The 25,997-nt window shown below is 31.2% G+C and overlaps 1 non-coding gene across 1 annotated transcript; it reads left to right on the top strand.

The window, feature by feature from the left end:
- Positions 1–24,850: 24,850 nt before the first annotated feature.
- Positions 24,851–24,934, top strand: TRNAL-UAA (transfer RNA leucine (anticodon UAA)). Its single transcript has one exon. It is a non-coding gene; the product is annotated as a tRNA-Leu (tRNA).
- The last annotated feature ends 1,063 nt before the right edge of the window (positions 24,935–25,997 follow it).

Below are 25,997 nucleotides of genomic sequence, written 5' to 3'. Positions count from 1 at the left end.
TGTGTTCCGACACTAGTATCTGATTAAAAAAAATTAATATCTCCATATTTTTGTTCTAAACTTTTAAGAAATTATGTTGTTTGCATCATATATTTTTGGATATGGCTAGACTAAACATGACTAGTAATTTTCGTAGGCTTGTTGTTGAACAATTTTTTCTTGTACCCCATAACTATTTTTGTCTTATTGATGTACATAAGTGATGGTACCAAAGAAGTGATGATTACAATATCTTCACTTCCATTACCTTAAAAATCATCTATATTGCGATCAATTAAACCATATTTCAGACACAATAATAGTAGTCTACTTATGGTAAATCAATGAAAACAACAATATCTTTGTGGTTTACTATGTTGTTAACCTACTTGAGAAAAATAATTTTTCAATAATTTATTCTCTTATTTGAAATTATTTAGAGCCACAAAATAACATATTTCAGAACCGGTTTTTGGACTTAAGATATAAATTTTCTATTGGTGCGATTGAATTCATCGAAGGATTAAATTGGCACAAAAGCTCGTGCCACACGATTTTTTTTAGGTAGATACATCAATAGTTAAGAAATAAACGTAATAAAAGTAAGTGTCATTTAAGATAAAATTTCCATCAAATTGTTTTCATGTTTCTTTATTTTAATGGGGAATAAACAACATAATTTATAACTGATAAAGACGTTGAATGACAAATTCTTTTTTCAAGTGATGTCATGTGTTCCGACACTAGTATCTGATTAAAAAAAATTAATATCTCCATATTTTTGTTCTAAACTTTTAAGAAATTATGTTGTTTGCATCATATATTTTTGGATATGGCTAGACTAAACATGACTAGTAGTTTTCGTAGGCTTGTTGTTGAACAATTTTTTCTTGTACTCCATAACTATTTTTGTCTTATTGATGTACATAAGTGATGGTACCAAAGAAGTGATGATTACAATATCTTCACTTCCATTTCCTTAAAAATCATCTATATTGCGATCAATTAAACCATATTTCAGACACAATAAGAGTAGTCTACTTATGGTAAATCAATGAAAACAATAATATCTTTGTGGTTTACTATGTTGTTAACCTACTTGAGAAAGATAATTTTTCAATAATTTATTCTCTTATTTGAAATTATTTAGAGCCACAAAATAACATATTTCAGAACCGGTTATTGGACTTAAGATATAAATTTTCTATTGGTGCGATTGAATTCAACGAAGGATTAAATTGGCACAAAAGCTCGTGCCACACGATTTTTTTTGAGGTAGATACATCAATAGTTAAGAAATAAACGTAATAAAAGTAAGTGTCATTTAAGATAAAATTTCCATCTAATTGTTTTCATGTTTCTTTATTTTAATGGGGAATAAACAACGTAATTTATAACTGATAAAGACGTTGAATGACAAATTATTTTTTCAAGTGATGTCATGTGTTCCGACACAAGTATCTGATTAAAAAAAATTAATATCTCCATATTTTTGTTCTAAACTTTTAAGAAATTATGTTGTTTGCATCATATATTTTTGGATATGGCTAGACTAAACATGACTCGTAGTTTTCGTAGGCTTGTTGTTGAACAATTTTTTCTTGTACTCCATAACTATTTTTGTCTTATTGATGTACATAAGTGATGGTACCAAAGAAGTGATGATTACAATATCTTCACTTCCATTTCTTAAAAATCATCTATATTGCGATCAATTAAACCATATTTCAGACACAATAAGAGTAGTCTACTTATGGTAAAAACAATAATATCTTTGTGGTTTACTATGTTGTTAACCTACTTGAGAAAAATAATTTTTCAATAATTTATTCTCTTATTTGAAATTATTTAGAGCCACAAAATAACATATTTCAGAACCGGTTTTTGGACTTAAGATATAAATTTTCTATTGGTGCGATTGAATTCATCGAAGGATTAAATTGGCACAAAAGCTCGTGCCACACGATTTTTTTTGAGGTAGATACATCAATAGTTATGAAATAAACGTAATAAAAGCAAGTGTCATTTAAGATAAAATTTTCATCTAATTGTTTTCATGTTTCTTTATTTTAATGGGGAATAAACAACATAATTTACAACTGATAGAGACGTTGAATGACAAATTATTTTTTCAAGTGATGTCATGTGTTCCGACACTAGTATCTGATTAAAAAAAAATTAATATCTCCATATTTTTGTTCTAAACTTTTAAGAAATTATGTTGTTTGCATCATATATTTTTGGATATGGCTAGACTAAACATGACTAGTAGTTTTCGTAGGCTTGTTGTTGAACAATTTTTTCTTGTACTCCATAACTATTTTTGTCTTATTGATGTACATAAGTGATGGTACCAAAGAAGTGATGATTACAATATCTTCACTTCCATTTCCTTAAAAATCATCTATATTGCGATCAATTAAACCATATTTCAGACACAATAAGAGTAGTCTACTTATGGTAAATCAATGAAAACAATAATATCTTGGTGGTTTACTATGTTGTTAACCTACTTGAGAAAAATAATTTTTCAATAATTTATTCTCTTATTTGAAATTATTTAGAGCCACAAAATAACATATTTCAGAACCGGTTTTTGGACTTAAGATATAAATTTTCTATTGGTGCGGTTGAATTCATCGAAGGATTAAATTGGCACAAAAGCTCGTGCCACACGATTTTTTTTGAGGTAGATACATCAATAGTTAAGTTCAAAAACATGGCCTCAGGTCATCTTAAATGTTATATTAATGTGTCATTTTCATCAATATTCTAATTTTCTTATAAAAGGTATGTGAATCTGAGAGGATTAAGGTCATTTTTATGCATGAAAAAATAAATGACTTTCCACTCTTAGTGAAGTAGGATGAAGCTCTTAGCTTGTTATCAGTAATAAAATGAGTGAAACATTTGGATTTGGGTGTGGTTGGGTTTGAATTATATTCCATAAAGGTAGTTGACTCTTTTGTTATCAACAAAACTATAATATTGAGTTTGACATGATTACTAGTAGTTATCGTTTTCTTCTTAATAATATATACATGAAAGACCAAGGTAGAGTATCCTCGGAAGTAAGCCATTGACGTACCTCATTCTTTTTGTAAGAGTAGGAGAATTTCAACTTAGTTTTCATATTTTGATTGGTATTTCTACATGTATCCAAAATACTGTTGTGAATGAAAATGTATAAACATGTTTTCGTCAAGATAGATTTTTGTAAGAGTACTTAACTCAATTACTTTAAAAAAGATAAGAGGTGAGTAAATTCTCTTCTAAAATGAAAAAATAAAATGCGATGGTAGTGGAGTTATGGTAAAACAAATTACCAAGCATAACATGATCACTACTAAGTAAACAATGTTGTTAAAAAGTTATAATCCTGCATGTGGATTCATTTTCTCGAAATTAGTGTTTATTGATATATTAAGATAGTGTGACAAATAATTGCTAAAGTCAGGATGGCCGAGTGGTCTAAGGCGCAACTAGACTCAAGTTTTGGTCTTCGTGAGAGGGCGTGGATTCAAATCCCACTTCTGACATTTTATGATATAAGTGGCACAACAATATACTAAATAGAGTAGCACTTTTGTTTTATGTTCTTCAAATTGAAAGAATAGAAAAATCAATTATGAATAAACAAGTATAAATATAAAAACAAATCATATTAGGAGAATCACCAAAGGCATAAGAATCGCTCACTACAAACACAAAATCAAGAATTAATCGAAACTTACCAATAATCACAATCTTAATTCTTAAAAATAAGCATTTAGAAATAAACATTTTCGAAATGAAAATAGGCGGAAGTCATAAAAAAGGAATTCAAGAGAAAACTAGTAGGGTGTTCCTAAGCAAAACCAAGATATTAAGAACTCACACGTTTAACCGAACCACTAATCAAATTGATCTAATCCGGTCCAACACAAACTAAACATAATTAAACTAAACCAGAAGGACCAAAATAAAACAGAATCCAACAAAATCGGACATGATCAAGATGATTCAAACCAATATATATAGAGAGAGACAAAATCGAGCCAGATGAAATAAAACAAACTAGAAATCCAAATCATACCAGAGAGGGAAAATGAAGGGTATACATGACCATTTCCTTAACCCATGGTCAGAGAGTCAATTGAAGTTGTATTTGATTCAATCTGGATATTTGAGCACACAAAATGAGAAACAATATATAGCGAACAAATTAGTAATACAACGGAAGAATTTTTTTTCTTCAATGAAAATCAAACCAAACACATGCCTAAACTTTTGAGGAATCAATAATGAAAGCGATGAGTAATTAAAGGAGGAGAATTAAACAAACTATAATTTCATGTCAATAACTTTGGCTTGATCCTTTTTCTTTCATTTTCGCTAAATATATAGTAGTTAAACCTTTTGCGGCTAATAACTACCAATTAACGGGAATAAATGAATTCCTGATTTGTATCTAATTTATCAAATCTATTCTACGAAAGAGGATAGATATATTTAAGGGGAATAAACCAATTTTCTATCTGTCTCTAATTTGTCTTACCTTGATTGAGAAAGATGATAAAACAATTAGACAGTGATATTATTTCTTGATAGGAAACTGATACCATCATTAAAGGTATAAATAAACGTAATAAAAGCAAGTGTCATTTAAGATAAAATTTTCATCTAATTGTTTTCATGTTTCTTTATTTTAATGGGGAATAAACAACATAATTTACAACTGATAAAGACGTTGAATGACAAATTATTTTTTCAAGTGATGTCATGTGTTCCGACACTAGTATCTGATTAAAAAAAATTAATATCTCCATATTTTTGTTCTAAACTTTTAAGAAATTATGTTGTTTGCATCATATATTTTTGGATATGGCTAGACTAAACATGACTAGTAGTTTTCGTAGGCTTGTTGTTGAACAATTTTTTCTTGTACTCCATAACTATTTTTGTCTTATTGATGTACATAAGTGATGGTACCAAAGAAGTGATGATTACAATATCTTCACTTCCATTTCCTTAAAAATTATCTATATTGCGATCAATTAAACCATATTTCAGACACAATAAGAGTAGTCTACTTATGGTAAATCAATGAAAACAATAATATCTTTGTGGTTTACTATGTTGTTAACCTACTTGAGAAAAATAATTTTTCAATAATTTATTCTCTTATTTGAAATTATTTAGAGCCACAAAATAACATATTTCAGAACCGGTTTTTGGACTTAAGATATAAATTTTCTATTGGTGCGATTGAATTCATCGAAGGATTAAATTGGCACAAAAGCTCGTGCCACACGATTTTTTTTTAGGTAGATACATCAATAGTTAAGTTCAAAAACATGGCCTCAGGTCATCTTAAATGTTATATTAATGTGTCATTTTCATCAATATTCTAATTTTCTTATAAAAGGTATGTGAATCTGAGAGGATTAAGGTCATTTTTATGCATGAAAAAATAAATGACTTTCCACTCTTAGTGAAGTAGGATGAAGCTCTTAGCTTGTTATCAGTAATAAAATGAGTGAAACATTTGGATTTGGGTGTGGTTGGGTTTGAATTATATTCCATAAAGGTAGTTGACTCTTTTGTTATCAACAAAACTATAATATTGAGTTTGACATGATTACTAGTAGTTATCGTTTTCTTCTTAATAATATATACATGAAAGACCAAGGTAGAGTATCCTCGGAAGTAAGCCATTGACGTACCTCATTCTTTTTGTAAGAGTAGGAGAATTTCAACTTAGTTTTCATATTTTGATTGGTATTTCTACATGTATCCAAAATACTGTTGTGAATGAAAATGTATAAACATGTTTTCGTCAAGATAGATTTTTGTAAGAGTACTTAACTCAATTACTTTAAAAAAGATAAGAGGTGAGTAAATTCTCTTCTAAAATGAAAAAATAAAATGCGATGGTAGTGGAGTTATGGTAAAACAAATTACCAAGCATAACATGATCACTACTAAGTAAACAATGTTGTTAAAAAGTTATAATCCTGCATGTGGATTCATTTTCTCGAAATTAGTGTTTAGTGATATATTAAGATAGTGTGACAAATAATTGCTAAAGTCAGGATGGCCGAGTGGTCTAAGGCGCAACTAGACTCAAGTTTTGGTCTTCGTGAGAGGGCGTGGATTCAAATCCCACTTCTGACATTTTATGATATAAGTGGCACAACAATATACTAAATAGAGTAGCACTTTTGTTTTATGTTCTTCAAATTGAAAGAATAGAAAAATCAATTATGAATAAACAAGTATAAATATAAAAACAAATCATATTAGGAGAATCACCAAAGGCATAAGAATCGCTCACTACAAACACAAAATCAAGAATTAATCGAAACTTACCAATAATCACAATCTTAATTCTTAAAAATAAGCATTTAGAAATAAACATTTTCGAAATGAAAATAGGGGGAAGTCATAAAAAAGGAATTCAAGAGAAAACTAGTAGGGTGTTCCTAAGCAAAACCAAGATATTAAGAACTCACACGTTTAACCGAACCACTAATCAAATTGATCTAATCCGGTCCAACACAAACTAAACATAATTAAACTAAACCAGAAGGACCAAAATAAAACAGAATCCAACAAAATCGGACATGATCAAGATGATTCAAACCAATATATATAGAGAGAGACAAAATCGAGCCAGATGAAATAAAACAAACTAGAAATCCAAATCATACCAGAGAGGGAAAATGAAGGGTATACATGACCATTTCCTTAACCCATGGTCAGAGAGTCAATTGAAGTTGTATTTGATTCAATCTGGATATTTGAGCACACAAAATGAGAAACAATATATAGCGAACAAATTAGTAATACAACGGAAGAATTTTTTTTCTTCAATGAAAATCAAACCAAACACATGCCTAAACTTTTGAGGAATCAATAATGAAAGCGATGAGTAATTAAAGGAGGAGAATTAAACAAACTATAATTTCATGTCAATAACTTTGGCTTGATCCTTTTTCTTTCATTTTCGCTAAATATATAGTAGTTAAACCTTTTGCGGCTAATAACTACCAATTAACGGGAATAAATGAATTCCTGATTTGTATCTAATTTATCAAATCTATTCTACGAAAGAGGATAGATATATTTAAGGGGAATAAACCAATTTTCTATCTGTCTCTAATTTGTCTTACCTTGATTGAGAAAGATGATAAAACAATTAGACAGTGATATTATTTCTTGATAGGAAACTGATACCATCATTAAAGGTATAAATAAACGTAATAAAAGCAAGTGTCATTTAAGATAAAATTTTCATCTAATTGTTTTCATGTTTCTTTATTTTAATGGGGAATAAACAACATAATTTACAACTGATAAAGACGTTGAATGACAAATTATTTTTTCAAGTGATGTCATGTGTTCCGACACTAGTATCTGATTAAAAAAAATTAATATCTCCATATTTTTGTTCTAAACTTTTAAGAAATTATGTTGTTTGCATCATATATTTTTGGATATGGCTAGACTAAACATGACTAGTAGTTTTCGTAGGCTTGTTGTTGAACAATTTTTTCTTGTACTCCATAACTATTTTTGTCTTATTGATGTACATAAGTGATGGTACCAAAGAAGTGATGATTACAATATCTTCACTTCCATTTCCTTAAAAATTATCTATATTGCGATCAATTAAACCATATTTCAGACACAATAAGAGTAGTCTACTTATGGTAAATCAATGAAAACAATAATATCTTTGTGGTTTACTATGTTGTTAACCTACTTGAGAAAAATAATTTTTCAATAATTTATTCTCTTATTTGAAATTATTTAGAGCCACAAAATAACATATTTCAGAACCGGTTTTTGGACTTAAGATATAAATTTTCTATTGGTGCGATTGAATTCATCGAAGGATTAAATTGGCACAAAAGCTCGTGCCACACGATTTTTTTTAGGTAGATACATCAATAGTTAAGTTCAAAAACATGGCCTCAGGTCATCTTAAATGTTATATTAATGTGTCATTTTCATCAATATTCTAATTTTCTTATAAAAGGTATGTGAATCTGAGAGGATTAAGGTCATTTTTATGCATGAAAAAATAAATGACTTTCCACTCTTAGTGAAGTAGGATGAAGCTCTTAGCTTGTTATCAGTAATAAAATGAGTGAAACATTTGGATTTGGGTGTGGTTGGGTTTGAATTATATTCCATAAAGGTAGTTGACTCTTTTGTTATCAACAAAACTATAATATTGAGTTTGACATGATTACTAGTAGTTATCGTTTTCTTCTTAATAATATATACATGAAAGACCAAGGTAGAGTATCCTCGGAAGTAAGCCATTGACGTACCTCATTCTTTTTGTAAGAGTAGGAGAATTTCAACTTAGTTTTCATATTTTGATTGGTATTTCTACATGTATCCAAAATACTGTTGTGAATGAAAATGTATAAACATGTTTTCGTCAAGATAGATTTTTGTAAGAGTACTTAACTCAATTACTTTAAAAAAGATAAGAGGTGAGTAAATTCTCTTCTAAAATGAAAAAATAAAATGCGATGGTAGTGGAGTTATGGTAAAACAAATTACCAAGCATAACATGATCACTACTAAGTAAACAATGTTGTTAAAAAGTTATAATCCTGCATGTGGATTCATTTTCTCGAAATTAGTGTTTAGTGATATATTAAGATAGTGTGACAAATAATTGCTAAAGTCAGGATGGCCGAGTGGTCTAAGGCGCAACTAGACTCAAGTTTTGGTCTTCGTGAGAGGGCGTGGATTCAAATCCCACTTCTGACATTTTATGATATAAGTGGCACAACAATATACTAAATAGAGTAGCACTTTTGTTTTATGTTCTTCAAATTGAAAGAATAGAAAAATCAATTATGAATAAACAAGTATAAATATAAAAACAAATCATATTAGGAGAATCACCAAAGGCATAAGAATCACTCAATACAAACACAAAATCAAGAATTAATCGAAACTTACCAATAATCACAATCTTAATTCTTAAAAATAAGCATTTAGAAATAAACATTTTCGAAATGAAAATAGGGGGAAGTCATAAAAAAGGAATTCAAGAGAAAACTAGTAGGGTGTTCCTAAGCAAAACCAAGATATTAAGAACTCACACGTTTAACCGAACCACTAATCAAATTGATCTAATCCGGTCCAACACAAACTAAACATAATTAAACTAAACCAGAAGGACCAAAATAAAACAGAATCCAACAAAATCGGACATGATCAAGATGATTCAAACCAATATATATAGAGAGAGACAAAATCGAGCCAGATGAAATAAAACAAACTAGAAATCCAAATCATACCAGAGAGGGAAAATGAAGGGTATACATGACCATTTCCTTAACCCATGGTCAGAGAGTCAATTGAAGTTGTATTTGATTCAATCTGGATATTTGAGCACACAAAATGAGAAACAATATATAGCGAACAAATTAGTAATACAACGGAAGAATTTTTTTTCTTCAATGAAAATCAAACCAAACACATGCCTAAACTTTTGAGGAATCAATAATGAAAGCGATGAGTAATTAAAGGAGGAGAATTAAACAAACTATAATTTCATGTCAATAACTTTGGCTTGATCCTTTTTCTTTCATTTTCGCTAAATATATAGTAGTTAAACCTTTTGCGGCTAATAACTACCAATTAACGGGAATAAATGAATTCCTGATTTGTATCTAATTTATCAAATCTATTCTACGAAAGAGGATAGATATATTTAAGGGGAATAAACCAATTTTCTATCTGTCTCTAATTTGTCTTACCTTGATTGAGAAAGATGATAAAACAATTAGACAGTGATATTATTTCTTGATAGGAAACTGATACCATCATTAAAGGTATAAATAAACGTAATAAAAGCAAGTGTCATTTAAGATAAAATTTTCATCTAATTGTTTTCATGTTTCTTTATTTTAATGGGGAATAAACAACATAATTTACAACTGATAAAGACGTTGAATGACAAATTATTTTTTCAAGTGATGTCATGTGTTCCGACACTAGTATCTGATTAAAAAAAATTAATATCTCCATATTTTTGTTCTAAACTTTTAAGAAATTATGTTGTTTGCATCATATATTTTTGGATATGGCTAGACTAAACATGACTAGTAGTTTTCGTAGGCTTGTTGTTGAACAATTTTTTCTTGTACTCCATAACTATTTTTGTCTTATTGATGTACATAAGTGATGGTACCAAAGAAGTGATGATTACAATATCTTCACTTCCATTTCCTTAAAAATTATCTATATTGCGATCAATTAAACCATATTTCAGACACAATAAGAGTAGTCTACTTATGGTAAATCAATGAAAACAATAATATCTTTGTGGTTTACTATGTTGTTAACCTACTTGAGAAAAATAATTTTTCAATAATTTATTCTCTTATTTGAAATTATTTAGAGCCACAAAATAACATATTTCAGAACCGGTTTTTGGACTTAAGATATAAATTTTCTATTGGTGCGATTGAATTCATCGAAGGATTAAATTGGCACAAAAGCTCGTGCCACACGATTTTTTTTAGGTAGATACATCAATAGTTAAGTTCAAAAACATGGCCTCAGGTCATCTTAAATGTTATATTAATGTGTCATTTTCATCAATATTCTAATTTTCTTATAAAAGGTATGTGAATCTGAGAGGATTAAGGTCATTTTTATGCATGAAAAAATAAATGACTTTCCACTCTTAGTGAAGTAGGATGAAGCTCTTAGCTTGTTATCAGTAATAAAATGAGTGAAACATTTGGATTTGGGTGTGGTTGGGTTTGAATTATATTCCATAAAGGTAGTTGACTCTTTTGTTATCAACAAAACTATAATATTGAGTTTGACATGATTACTAGTAGTTATCGTTTTCTTCTTAATAATATATACATGAAAGACCAAGGTAGAGTATCCTCGGAAGTAAGCCATTGACGTACCTCATTCTTTTTGTAAGAGTAGGAGAATTTCAACTTAGTTTTCATATTTTGATTGGTATTTCTACATGTATCCAAAATACTGTTGTGAATGAAAATGTATAAACATGTTTTCGTCAAGATAGATTTTTGTAAGAGTACTTAACTCAATTACTTTAAAAAAGATAAGAGGTGAGTAAATTCTCTTCTAAAATGAAAAAATAAAATGCGATGGTAGTGGAGTTATGGTAAAACAAATTACCAAGCATAACATGATCACTACTAAGTAAACAATGTTGTTAAAAAGTTATAATCCTGCATGTGGATTCATTTTCTCGAAATTAGTGTTTAGTGATATATTAAGATAGTGTGACAAATAATTGCTAAAGTCAGGATGGCCGAGTGGTCTAAGGCGCAACTAGACTCAAGTTTTGGTCTTCGTGAGAGGGCGTGGATTCAAATCCCACTTCTGACATTTTATGATATAAGTGGCACAACAATATACTAAATAGAGTAGCACTTTTGTTTTATGTTCTTCAAATTGAAAGAATAGAAAAATCAATTATGAATAAACAAGTATAAATATAAAAACAAATCATATTAGGAGAATCACCAAAGGCATAAGAATCACTCAATACAAACACAAAATCAAGAATTAATCGAAACTTACCAATAATCACAATCTTAATTCTTAAAAATAAGCATTTAGAAATAAACATTTTCGAAATGAAAATAGGGGGAAGTCATAAAAAAGGAATTCAAGAGAAAACTAGTAGGGTGTTCCTAAGCAAAACCAAGATATTAAGAACTCACACGTTTAACCGAACCACTAATCAAATTGATCTAATCCGGTCCAACACAAACTAAACATAATTAAACTAAACCAGAAGGACCAAAATAAAACAGAATCCAACAAAATCGGACATGATCAAGATGATTCAAACCAATATATATAGAGAGAGACAAAATCGAGCCAGATGAAATAAAACAAACTAGAAATCCAAATCATACCAGAGAGGGAAAATGAAGGGTATACATGACCATTTCCTTAACCCATGGTCAGAGAGTCAATTGAAGTTGTATTTGATTCAATCTGGATATTTGAGCACACAAAATGAGAAACAATATATAGCGAACAAATTAGTAATACAACGGAAGAATTTTTTTTCTTCAATGAAAATCAAACCAAACACATGCCTAAACTTTTGAGGAATCAATAATGAAAGCGATGAGTAATTAAAGGAGGAGAATTAAACAAACTATAATTTCATGTCAATAACTTTGGCTTGATCCTTTTTCTTTCATTTTCGCTAAATATATAGTAGTTAAACCTTTTGCGGCTAATAACTACCAATTAACGGGAATAAATGAATTCCTGATTTGTATCTAATTTATCAAATCTATTCTACGAAAGAGGATAGATATATTTAAGGGGAATAAACCAATTTTCTATCTGTCTCTAATTTGTCTTACCTTGATTGAGAAAGATGATAAAACAATTAGACAGTGATATTATTTCTTGATAGGAAACTGATACCATCATTAAAGGTATAAATAAACGTAATAAAAGCAAGTGTCATTTAAGATAAAATTTTCATCTAATTGTTTTCATGTTTCTTTATTTTAATGGGGAATAAACAACATAATTTACAACTGATAAAGACGTTGAATGACAAATTATTTTTTCAAGTGATGTCATGTGTTCCGACACTAGTATCTGATTAAAAAAAATTAATATCTCCATATTTTTGTTCTAAACTTTTAAGAAATTATGTTGTTTGCATCATATATTTTTGGATATGGCTAGACTAAACATGACTAGTAGTTTTCGTAGGCTTGTTGTTGAACAATTTTTTCTTGTACTCCATAACTATTTTTGTCTTATTGATGTACATAAGTGATGGTACCAAAGAAGTGATGATTACAATATCTTCACTTCCATTTCCTTAAAAATTATCTATATTGCGATCAATTAAACCATATTTCAGACACAATAAGAGTAGTCTACTTATGGTAAATCAATGAAAACAATAATATCTTTGTGGTTTACTATGTTGTTAACCTACTTGAGAAAAATAATTTTTCAATAATTTATTCTCTTATTTGAAATTATTTAGAGCCACAAAATAACATATTTCAGAACCGGTTTTTGGACTTAAGATATAAATTTTCTATTGGTGCGATTGAATTCATCGAAGGATTAAATTGGCACAAAAGCTCGTGCCACACGATTTTTTTTAGGTAGATACATCAATAGTTAAGTTCAAAAACATGGCCTCAGGTCATCTTAAATGTTATATTAATGTGTCATTTTCATCAATATTCTAATTTTCTTATAAAAGGTATGTGAATCTGAGAGGATTAAGGTCATTTTTATGCATGAAAAAATAAATGACTTTCCACTCTTAGTGAAGTAGGATGAAGCTCTTAGCTTGTTATCAGTAATAAAATGAGTGAAACATTTGGATTTGGGTGTGGTTGGGTTTGAATTATATTCCATAAAGGTAGTTGACTCTTTTGTTATCAACAAAACTATAATATTGAGTTTGACATGATTACTAGTAGTTATCGTTTTCTTCTTAATAATATATACATGAAAGACCAAGGTAGAGTATCCTCGGAAGTAAGCCATTGACGTACCTCATTCTTTTTGTAAGAGTAGGAGAATTTCAACTTAGTTTTCATATTTTGATTGGTATTTCTACATGTATCCAAAATACTGTTGTGAATGAAAATGTATAAACATGTTTTCGTCAAGATAGATTTTTGTAAGAGTACTTAACTCAATTACTTTAAAAAAGATAAGAGGTGAGTAAATTCTCTTCTAAAATGAAAAAATAAAATGCGATGGTAGTGGAGTTATGGTAAAACAAATTACCAAGCATAACATGATCACTACTAAGTAAACAATGTTGTTAAAAAGTTATAATCCTGCATGTGGATTCATTTTCTCGAAATTAGTGTTTAGTGATATATTAAGATAGTGTGACAAATAATTGCTAAAGTCAGGATGGCCGAGTGGTCTAAGGCGCAACTAGACTCAAGTTTTGGTCTTCGTGAGAGGGCGTGGATTCAAATCCCACTTCTGACATTTTATGATATAAGTGGCACAACAATATACTAAATAGAGTAGCACTTTTGTTTTATGTTCTTCAAATTGAAAGAATAGAAAAATCAATTATGAATAAACAAGTATAAATATAAAAACAAATCATATTAGGAGAATCACCAAAGGCATAAGAATCACTCAATACAAACACAAAATCAAGAATTAATCGAAACTTACCAATAATCACAATCTTAATTCTTAAAAATAAGCATTTAGAAATAAACATTTTCGAAATGAAAATAGGGGGAAGTCATAAAAAAGGAATTCAAGAGAAAACTAGTAGGGTGTTCCTAAGCAAAACCAAGATATTAAGAACTCACACGTTTAACCGAACCACTAATCAAATTGATCTAATCCGGTCCAACACAAACTAAACATAATTAAACTAAACCAGAAGGACCAAAATAAAACAGAATCCAACAAAATCGGACATGATCAAGATGATTCAAACCAATATATATAGAGAGAGACAAAATCGAGCCAGATGAAATAAAACAAACTAGAAATCCAAATCATACCAGAGAGGGAAAATGAAGGGTATACATGACCATTTCCTTAACCCATGGTCAGAGAGTCAATTGAAGTTGTATTTGATTCAATCTGGATATTTGAGCACACAAAATGAGAAACAATATATAGCGAACAAATTAGTAATACAACGGAAGAATTTTTTTTCTTCAATGAAAATCAAACCAAACACATGCCTAAACTTTTGAGGAATCAATAATGAAAGCGATGAGTAATTAAAGGAGGAGAATTAAACAAACTATAATTTCATGTCAATAACTTTGGCTTGATCCTTTTTCTTTCATTTTCGCTAAATATATAGTAGTTAAACCTTTTGCGGCTAATAACTACCAATTAACGGGAATAAATGAATTCCTGATTTGTATCTAATTTATCAAATCTATTCTACGAAAGAGGATAGATATATTTAAGGGGAATAAACCAATTTTCTATCTGTCTCTAATTTGTCTTACCTTGATTGAGAAAGATGATAAAACAATTAGACAGTGATATTATTTCTTGATAGGAAACTGATACCATCATTAAAGGTATAAATAAACGTAATAAAAGCAAGTGTCATTTAAGATAAAATTTTCATCTAATTGTTTTCATGTTTCTTTATTTTAATGGGGAATAAACAACATAATTTACAACTGATAAAGACGTTGAATGACAAATTATTTTTTCAAGTGATGTCATGTGTTCCGACACTAGTATCTGATTAAAAAAAAATTAATATCTCCATATTTTTGTTCTAAACTTTTAAGAAATTATGTTGTTTGCATCATATATTTTTGGATATGGCTAGACTAAACATGACTAGTAGTTTTCGTAGGCTTGTTGTTGAACAATTTTTTCTTGTACTCCATAACTATTTTTGTCTTATTGATGTACATAAGTGATGGTACCAAAGAAGTGATGATTACAATATCTTCACTTCCATTTCCTTAAAAATTATCTATATTGCGATCAATTAAACCATATTTCAGACACAATAAGAGTAGTCTACTTATGGTAAATCAATGAAAACAATAATATCTTTGTGGTTTACTATGTTGTTAACCTACTTGAGAAAAATAATTTTTCAATAATTTATTCTCTTATTTGAAATTATTTAGAGCCACAAAATAACATATTTCAGAACCGGTTTTTGGACTTAAGATATAAATTTTCTATTGGTGCGATTGAATTCATCGAAGGATTAAATTGGCACAAAAGCTCGTGCCACACGATTTTTTTTTAGGTAGATACATCAATAGTTAAGTTCAAAAACATGGCCTCAGGTCATCTTAAATGTTATATTAATGTGTCATTTTCATCAATATTCTAATTTTCTTATAAAAGGTATGTGAATCTGAGAGGATTAAGGTCATTTTTATGCATGAAAAAATAAATGACTTTCCACTCTTAGTGAAGTAGGATGAAGCTCTTAGCTTGTTATCAGTAATAAAATGAGTGAAACATTTGGATTTGGGTGTGGTTGGGTTTGAATTATATTCCATAAAGGTAGTTGACTCTTTTGTTATCAACAAAACTATAATATTGAGTTTGACATGATTACTAGTAGTTATCGTTTTCTTCTTAATAATATATACATGAAAGACCAAGGTAGAGTATCCTCGGAAGTAAGCCATTGACGTACCTCATTCTTTTTGTAAGAGTAGGAGAATTTCAACTTAGTTTTCATATTTTGATTGGTATTTCTACATGTATCCAAAATACTGTTGTGAATGAAAATGTATAAACATGTTTTCGTCAAGATAGATTTTTGTAAGAGTACTTAACTCAATTACTTTAAAAAAGATAAGAGGTGAGTAAATTCTCTTCTAAAATGAAAAAATAAAATGCGATGGTAGTGGAGTTATGGTAAAAACAAATTACCAAGCATAACATGATCACTACTAAGTAAACAATGTTGTTAAAAAGTTATAATCCTGCATGTGGATTCATTTTCTCGAAATTAGTGTGTAGTGATATATTAAGATAGTGTGACAAAGAATTGCTAAAGTCAGGATGGCCGAGTGGTCTAAGGCGCAACTAACTCAAGTTCTGGTCTTCGTGAGAGGACGTGGTTTCATCCCACTTCTGACATTTTATGATATAAGTGGCACAACAATATACTAAATAGAGTAGCACTTTTGTTTTTATGTTCTTCAAATTGAAAGAATAGAAAAATCAATTATGAATAAACAAGTATAAATATAAAAACAAATCATATTAGGAGAATCACCAAAGGCATAAGAATCGCTCACTAAAAACAAAATCAAGAATTAATCGAAACTTGACCAATAATCACAATCTTAATTCTTAAAAATAAGCATTTAGAAATAAACATTTTCGAAATGAAATAGGCGGAAGTCATAAAAAGGAATTCAAGAGAAAACTATTAGGGTGTTCCTAAGCAAAACCAAGATATTAAGAATTCACACGTTTAACCGAACCACTAATCAATATGATCTAATCCGGTCCAACACAAACTAAACATAATTAAACTAAACCAAAAGGATCAAAATAAACAGAATCCAACAAAATCGGACATGATCAAGATGATTCAAACCAATATATATAGAGAGGGATAAAATCGAGCCAGATGAAATAAAACAAACTAGAAATCCAAATCATACCAAAGAGGGAAAATGAAGGGTATACATGACCATTTCCTTAACCCATGGTCAGAGAGTCAATTGAAGTTGTGAGAAACAATATATAGCGAACAAATTAGTAATACAACGAAAGAATTTTTTTTCTTCAATGAAAATCAAACCAAACACATGCCTAAACTTTTGGGGAATCAATAATGAAAGCGATGAGTAATTAAAGGAGGAGAATTAAACAAACTATAATTTCATGTCAATAACTTTGGCTTGATCCTTTTTCTTTCATATTTCACTAAATATATAGTAGTTAAACCTTTTGCGGCTAATAACTACCAATTAAGGGGAATAAATGAATTCTTGATTTGTATCTAATTTATCAAATCTATTCTACGAAAAGAGGATAAATATATTTAAGGGGAATAAACCAATTTTCTATTTGTCTCTAATTTGTCTTACCTAGATTGAGAAAGATGATAAAACAGTTAGACAGTGATATTATTTCTTGATAGGAAACTGATACCATCATTAAAGGTATAAATAAACATAATAAAAGTAAGTGTCATTTAAGACAAAATTTGCATCTAATTGTTTTCATGTTTCTTTATTTTAATGGGGAATAAACAACATAATTTATAACTGATAAAGACGTTGAATGACAAATTATTTTTTCAAGTGATGTTATGTCTTCCGACACTAGTATCTGATTAAAAAAAATTAAATGATCCACAATCGATTGGCCTAGGGAATCAATCGATTGATTCCTTTGTATTTTGTAAGTACGAAGTTCCAACCAATCGATTGGTCCTTCCAATCAATCACTTGAACTGGGGATTAAGCCTCATAGAGGACCCGATATCCACCGTGAAAGTCGAATCATACGAGCATGCATGAACCGGGGATGGCTTAGACGTAAGTCCGTTCGGGATTTGATGCATTGTGGTCTGAATAATGATCTTGTTTAAGTTATGAGGACTCAGATGCATGTTGCCATACAATTGTGAGTTAGTTCCCCATCGCTCAAGTCTTTGTTCCCATGTTGACTTGAGTTGGATATGAGTTGAATATTGATTAGAAAACCTTGTAGAGCTGAGTGGACCCATAGGATAGGAGAACTCACTGAGATTATTATCTCATCCCATTATTATTGTTATTTTTCAGGTAACCCTTGCAGGTTTAATCTAAGAGAAGTTGTTTATGGATGTTTGAAGGGATGCTGTTTATCATGATCTTCCGCTGTGGAGTTGTGTGCAATGAAGATATTGTACATAGTTCTTAGATTTTTATTGTTTAGGCACTATTGTATAATATGTTCCATTGATGTTTTTAGTTTGGACATGTATATATATTGTTGCCATTAGGTACTTATGTTGGATCAGTACCAATTATTAACACTTGTATGATATTATTCTAGATATATATTATACGGGTTGTTACAGTTGGTATCAGAGCAGGTCGATTCTTGACCTATCCTTGAAACATCATAAGTAAATCTATTCATGCCTCATATGTGTGTTTATCCAACATGATTCTTAATATCACTGTATGTAGTATTGGGCTTGATCAACCTAATGCTATGTGCATGGTAGGTAGGGTCATGGTTGAGCGACCACGAGGACTCCGAAGTGTGGGTGGAACTTGTGCTTTGAGAGTAGGCTCAAGCCAAGAGTTAGAAAGTAAGGATGAGTTTGTCAGAATGTTAAGGAACAAGTGAATTTGCTAGTGGAATAAGATATACCCACTGATATGGGATAAGTATTGTAAGTAATTCCATATGGTAAAGGAGAAAGGATGGTTATGTTGCACATATGTCATAAGGTTTGGAAGTGAGGTAGTGTATCAGTGTTTTAGTTTCTAAGGCCACTAAAATATTTTGAAAGAATAAGAGTACTTCATGGTATATATATTTGGAATGGTACCTTACAAGTGGTTAAGGACTTCAGGGATAAGGACGTTCAGTTTTGTTGGGAGCCTAAGGTAGTGGTGAAGTCTAAGGAGAGACTCGAGGACATGGGTGCCTATTACAAGTGAAACATGTATGGACCAAATGGAGATTGGAAGATAAACCAAGTATGTTCAGTCTTAGAAGGGAGATCGGAATTGGAATAGCTCAGCAGTGGTTCAGTGTTAGTAAGAGACCATTATGGAATGTTGAGTTACCTAAGGCACTACGCCAAATAAGGGAAAAGAGGGCGCTTTTTTTTTGCCTATAACAGCGCTTTAAAGCGCCCTCTAATCTGGCGCTGGCATAGGTAAAGACAACGCTTTTTTTCCTGGTGAAAGCGCTCTCTAAAGTGGCTCTTTAAGCCCTTTCAGGGCCACTTTAGAGGGCACTTTTTAAAGAAAGCGCCCTCTAAAGTGGAACCTTTTAAGGGTTTAGAGGGCGCTTTTACTGGAAAGCGCCCTCTAAAGTGGAAACTTTTAAGGGTTTAGAGGGCGCTTTTATTGGAAAGCGCCCTCTAAAGTGGAAATTTAAAGGGTTTAGAGGGCGCTTATTTTTGAAAGCGCCTCTAAAGTGGGTGGTTATTTAAATTATTTTTTTTAAAAAGCGCTATATTTTTTTATTTATTTTAGACAACCTGTATATTGAAGCAGTACACCTAAAACTGTATAATTTGAAGCCCTTTTTCACACATTGCATTCAACAAGCCTTATATACAACAATCCATACATATACAACAACATCCACTGATATATAATCGTTTAACTTCTAAAGATTCTAAATATACAACCAATTCATAACTTAAAAGAAATAAAACTAAGTAGCAAAAGCATCTCTGAAATGTATGTTTTTTTTGCTAGCCGCAGTCTTCTTAGCAACAACCTCTTTTTGTTCAATATCAATAGAATGAACCTAAAATATCATAAAATTAGTTAGGTGAAGTATAAGATCAAGAATTAACATTTTCTATGCATAAATATCATATAATTGTGTTTATACCTTCTTTTTTTATGCAACTGACTCGATTTGCTATAATAAAGCCATTTTACCTGTAATAAAGAAAACAATTAAAATCATTTGACCTGTACCTTTTTCACTAAGTTCTCTTTCTTTTCTTGGTTGGAATATGTTCTACATGTCTCTTAACAACACGGACGGTTGGATTGATCCAAATACCCTCATTATGATCATTTCTAATATATGAATCATTTGATATAATATTCTCATCTTGATCATTTCTGGTAAACGATTCAATCTCAACATCAATATCACCTTGATCTCCAGTGTTTTCATCAATTACTTTGTTGGAAAAAAGAACTATAGACCATTTCGTACTTTTCGGATCATTGACATAGAACACTTGTCTAGCTTGAGAGGCTAGAATAAAAGACTCATCTTGTATCCCACCCTATTAAGATCCACTTGCAAAAATCCTGACTTATCCATTCGAATGCCGTTATTATTTTCAACCCACTTGCAACCAAATATAGGAATCTGAAACTTCTCATAATCAAACACCCAAATGCGCTCGATAACACCAAAATACAACAGATTTGCAAATTTGGGGTTTAAGTCCTTCACACTTGATATGTGCATTGCTTCAGCTACCACGGTGACACCACTATTCTGCATAGTACTTTTATCATCTTATTCTTTGGTATAAATGTGTATCCATTAATCGCGTATGCGCTATAAGAAAAAACATGGAAACTTGGACCATATGCTAAGCATCTCAACCTTTCTGTTATTGAAGTGGGATCTGAATAATACTTTGAATAAATATGATCCTTAAAACCAAGGTATAAAACATCGATTGTGCTCTCGTACTATCCAATTTTCATTTCTATTGGGATTTAAACCTCGGAGAACATCCTTGTGAATTTCAACATACGGCTCAACCTCATTCTCATTGTGCAGAACATACAAATGCACTTGATCCCGTTTGACCCTTGATACTGCCATGATTTTATTTCCAATTAGATTTTTCCTTCTTTCTTTTCGACAAGCTGAGACTTGGGGAGTCCGATTGACTGAACATTAGACAAATATTCAGTACAAAACTCAATCGCTTCTTCAACAATGTATCTTTCAACCATACAACCTTCTGGTCGACTTTGGTTCTTCAATTCCATGCCTCATTAGATGCGATGTCAACTGAACTGCGTCAACCCGTTTCCCATAACAACAACCCAAGCAAGGACATATCATTCTACTGGGGTCTTCGGCGTGCGCAACGGCAAACTTAACGAATTCTGATACCCCATTCTCGTACTCTCTCGACAATCGATTGGAAGACATCCATGTATTATCCATTACTAATTAGAATAAACAAAAAACAATTTCAGAAGAGAAACCAAAAATGGGATGAGACAAAACAATTTCGCTTTATTGAGTTAGTCTCTGTGCAGGGCATTCATGTCTCCAACAACAACCCAAAACCAAAACAATTTTGGTTTATTGAGTTAGTTTCTCAACATTTTCAGATATCTCTGACTTCAATAGCATGAGAATGTATGAACCATGCATTAAGCATTAGTGGTATGCACTAATTTGTAGCATAGTTATATATCATCATATAGCTTTTACAAAAGATAAACATTGACTAGAAAATATATATGTAGAATTGTATAATGGTCTAACTGAAAGCTAACAGAAGAATAGTCGACTCTAATTTACTCTATCAAATAACATCCATACCTAAACTTCTTAAGTTACTAGCTACGCTATGTATGCTAGAATAAATACACTCATAAGCTGCATAGTGTACCTTTGATTGGTAGAAGGTGTTTTAGATATTGCTGCCTCCTTTTTCTACATCGAGAAACAAATGGAACAATTGGTGAAATTTAACCCATAATGCCTAGTCTCCATTGCTAGCATTGCAACACAATAATTATTGTTGAGAATACTCAATAAATGTATGAACCAAGAAAAATGAAACCAAAAATGAACAATAGCGAACGTCAGAAGAGAAACCAAGTAATATGAAGATTAGAAAAATACCTATGGTGTCAAAATTGAACAGCTAACAACGAATTAATAGAAGGAGGAAACGTCGTAGATCTAACAGAGGTGGAAGGAGAACGCCTTAAAAGTAGCGAAAATCGTAGCAGTGAGAACCCTAACGTGAAAAAGAACGAAAATAACAGAGAGTGAAATAACAAAACGCGCAGTATGTTATAATTTTAATGTTTACTAAAGGGGACCTTAGAGGGCGCTTGTGGAAAAAAAGCGCCCTCTAAAGGGGCCTAAGAGGGCGCTTATGAAAGCGCTCTCTAAGGCTTTCCAAAAGCGCTTTATAAACTGGAAATGCACATGGACTTATAGAGCGCTTTTTTAAAAGTGCCCTCTAAGGGTAACCTTAGAGGGCGCTTTCTAAAAAGCGCCCTGTATAGTTGTCCCTCTATCTCCTCCTTATTTTTTCGTTCACCTTAGAGGGCGCTTATTACAAAGCGCCCTCTAAAGTGCGTTGTCTATTCCATTGTTCGCTCCTTATTTTTTCGCTTCACTTTAGAGTGCGCTTTTGTAATAAAGCGCCCTCTAAGGTGCGCTGTCTATTCCAGTTTTTGGCGTAGTGAGGATCAATTATAAGAGTTGCGTGGAGGGGGAGAATGCATATTATATAGTAAGGGAAGCTCCAGTGAGTTTTGGTTGTAGGAGATTTGTTGAGGAGAAGAGCAAGTAAGTCGGATTTAAGGAATTCCAGTAGAATGGTTTTGTAATTGGAACTGGGAGAATTACCATAGGAAGATAAGTGAACACAAAGTGTGCAAGCAGTGTGAATGTTACAATACAACCGTTGTAATGAGGAACATTTAGATAAAGGCACAATGGAACCATTAAGATTCATTAAGACGAAGTTATGGGCATGTAGTTGATGATTGTTTGCATCGAGGATTTCTAGAGTATGTAGTGGAATGGAGGAAGTTAAACCTTGGTATTAAGAGAAGTATGGGATAGCAACATTATGGTGACAAGTAAGTGTAATGGATTCCTTGTCTTGAGATGGATGTAAAGTAACATATATTTTTTGAGTAGTGAGTCTTGTATTCTAAGAAGTTGAGTTGATGATAGACAATGAAAGATAAACCAAGCTGGAGAATGTGGACTAAGTGTATGATATGGAATATGTTATGGTTCAAAAGCTTATTGAGAGACAATGAGGATTATCCGTGGCAAGTCATAAAGACAAGTAACCCCGGTATGATGAAGTGTGTAGTAGGTATTGGGTTAGAAGAAAAATTCCAATCATAAATATGGGGCATGATAAAAGGTTCACCTTAAGTGCATTTTATTTGAATTGCAAGAGTAATATTGGCTTATTGGAAGTCTGGTTGTTATCTATCTTCTTGAGAAGTGTTTGGTTGGTTAGTCACGAAGTATAAACATTCACACTGTGTTGGAGCTAAGGGTGTCTTAATTGTCATAAGTGTATCTCGTTGTGGATGTACAAATTGAGGATGGAGTTACAAGTCACCACAAGTCAGATTGGTAGTTTTGAAATTGGGATTTCTGAAGGTGTAGTGCGTAGTTGGTCATCTCTAGAGATATCATGGAAGTCATACATTTGGGGAAACCAACCTAGTGAACCATATTCGATGTGAGTAACTCTTAGGTGTATCACTATTAAAGATAATGAAAACCCTAAGGAGTGATGTTGGAAGAGACTTACTAAGTGGTGATCTGGAAGGGATTAGTTCAGTATATTGTATGCGTTAGTAAAGTGTAAATTGATTAGTCAGAATATGGCATTCAATAATTTCTGGGATTCATAGCTTCGGATGAGGACGCCCAGGAGAGTAGTATTTTTTGTGTACAATGATACTCTATCCTATTGAGAGGATTCATGAATTATACTTCCCAGGAGGAACGGGAATCAGCTATTCCTAAACTTAAACATGTAACTCGGACTGTATATGAGTAAGAGCATGAGCTAAGATTATGGAAGATGGGACGGGACGATTGAGATGAATGATTTTGGATACGAAGTGAAGTGTTGTCGCTAGATGTGTGTGAAATATTGTGTGTGACTCTATGAGGTGTATGGACACTCATAGTTACACTCTAGATTGCTTAAGTTCCTTCGAAGTGGTGTCTCGTTGATGATTTAAAGTTCCTTGATGCTGTTATGTTATTTTTGGTCGAGATCATGTGTCGGGAGAAATCTTGAATGAGAATCAAAACCCTATAATAGGATTGATATGGCATATAGTGAAGTAGGATGAAGCTCTTAGCTGTTATCAGTAATAAAATGAGTGAAACATTTGCATTTGGGCATGGTTGGGTTTGAATTATATTCCATAAAGGTAGTTGACTCTTTTGTTATCAACAAAACTTAATATTGAATTTGACATGATTACTAGTAGTTATCGTTTTCTTCTTAATAATATATACATGAAAGACCAAGGTAGAGTATCCTCGGAAGTAAGCCATTGACGTACCTCATTAGTTTTGTAGAGTAGAGAATTTCAACTTAGTTTTCATATTTTGATTGGTATTTCTACATGTATCCAAAATACTGTTGTGAATGGAAATGTATAAACATGTTTTCGTCAAGATAGATTTTTGTAAGAGTTACTTAACTGAATTACTTTAAAAAAAATATAAGAGGTGAGTAAATTTTCTTCGAAAATGAAAAATAAAAATGTGATAGTAGTGGTGTTATGGTAAAAACAAATTACCAAGCATAACTTGATCACTACTAAGTAACAATGTTGTTAAAAAGATATAATCCTACATGTGTATTCATTTTCTCGAAATTAGTGTTTAGTGACATATTAAGATAGTGTGACAAAGAGTCATGAAAGTTAGGATGGCCAAGTGGTCTAAGGCGCCAGGCTTAAGTTTTGGTCTTCTTGAGAGGGTGTGGGTTCAAATCCCACTTCTGACATTTTATGATATAAGTGGCACAACAATATACTAAAAAAGGAGAACTTTTGTTTTATGTTCTTCAAATTGAAAGAATAGAAAAATCAATTATGAATAAACAAGTATAAATATAAAAAAATTCATATTAGGAGAATCACCAAAGGCATAAGAATGGCTCACAACAACACAAAATCAAGATTAATCGAAACCAAAACAAGTTAATTACCAGAAGTAGCAAACAAAAAAATAGTTGATGAAATCAAGATATGAACACCGAAAACTCAAAACTAAAAAATGTAAATGATCCACAACCTAAACTTGACCAATAATCAACAATCTTTATTCTTAAAAATCAGCAATTATGAACACAAAATTAATAGACGACACGTAACATCAAGCAGTTAATGGTTTATATTTAGGAAGAAAACATTTTCAAAATGAAAATAGGCGGAAGTCATAAAAAAGGAATTCAAGGAAAACTAGTAGGGTGTTCCTAAGAAAAACCAAGATATTAAGAATTGACATGTTTAACCGAACCACTAATCAAATTGATCTAATTCGGTCCAACATAAACTAAACATAATTAAACTAAACCAACAGGAACCAAATTAAAAGAATCCAACAAATCGGACATGATCAAGATGATTCAAAGCTATATATAGAGAGAGAGATTAAAATGAGCCAGATGAAATAAAACAAACTAGAAATCCAAATCATACCAGAAGGGAAATGAAGGGTATACATGACCATTTCCTTAACCCATGGTCAGAGAGTCAATTGAAGTGTATTTGATTCAATCTGGATATTTGAGCAAACAATATGTAGCGAACAAATTAGTAATACAACGAAAGAATTATTATTTTCAATGAAAATCAAACAAAAAACATGCCTAAACCTTTGGGGGGAATCAAAAGAGTACTTCATGGTAATATTATTTGGAATAGTACCTTACAAGTGGTTTAAGGACTTCAGGGATAAGGACGCTCAGTTTTGTTGGGAGCCTTAGGTAGTGGTGAAGTCTAAGGAGAGTCTCGAGGACATGGCTTCCTATTTCAAGTGAAACATGTATGGACCAATGGAGATTA

Source organism: Lathyrus oleraceus, unplaced genomic scaffold (assembly GCF_024323335.1).
Source record: "Lathyrus oleraceus cultivar Zhongwan6 unplaced genomic scaffold, CAAS_Psat_ZW6_1.0 chrUn0626, whole genome shotgun sequence".
In the NCBI taxonomy this organism is placed as follows: Eukaryota; Viridiplantae; Streptophyta; class Magnoliopsida; order Fabales; family Fabaceae; genus Lathyrus; species Lathyrus oleraceus.
This window is presented reverse-complemented; position numbering and strand designations above follow the sequence as displayed.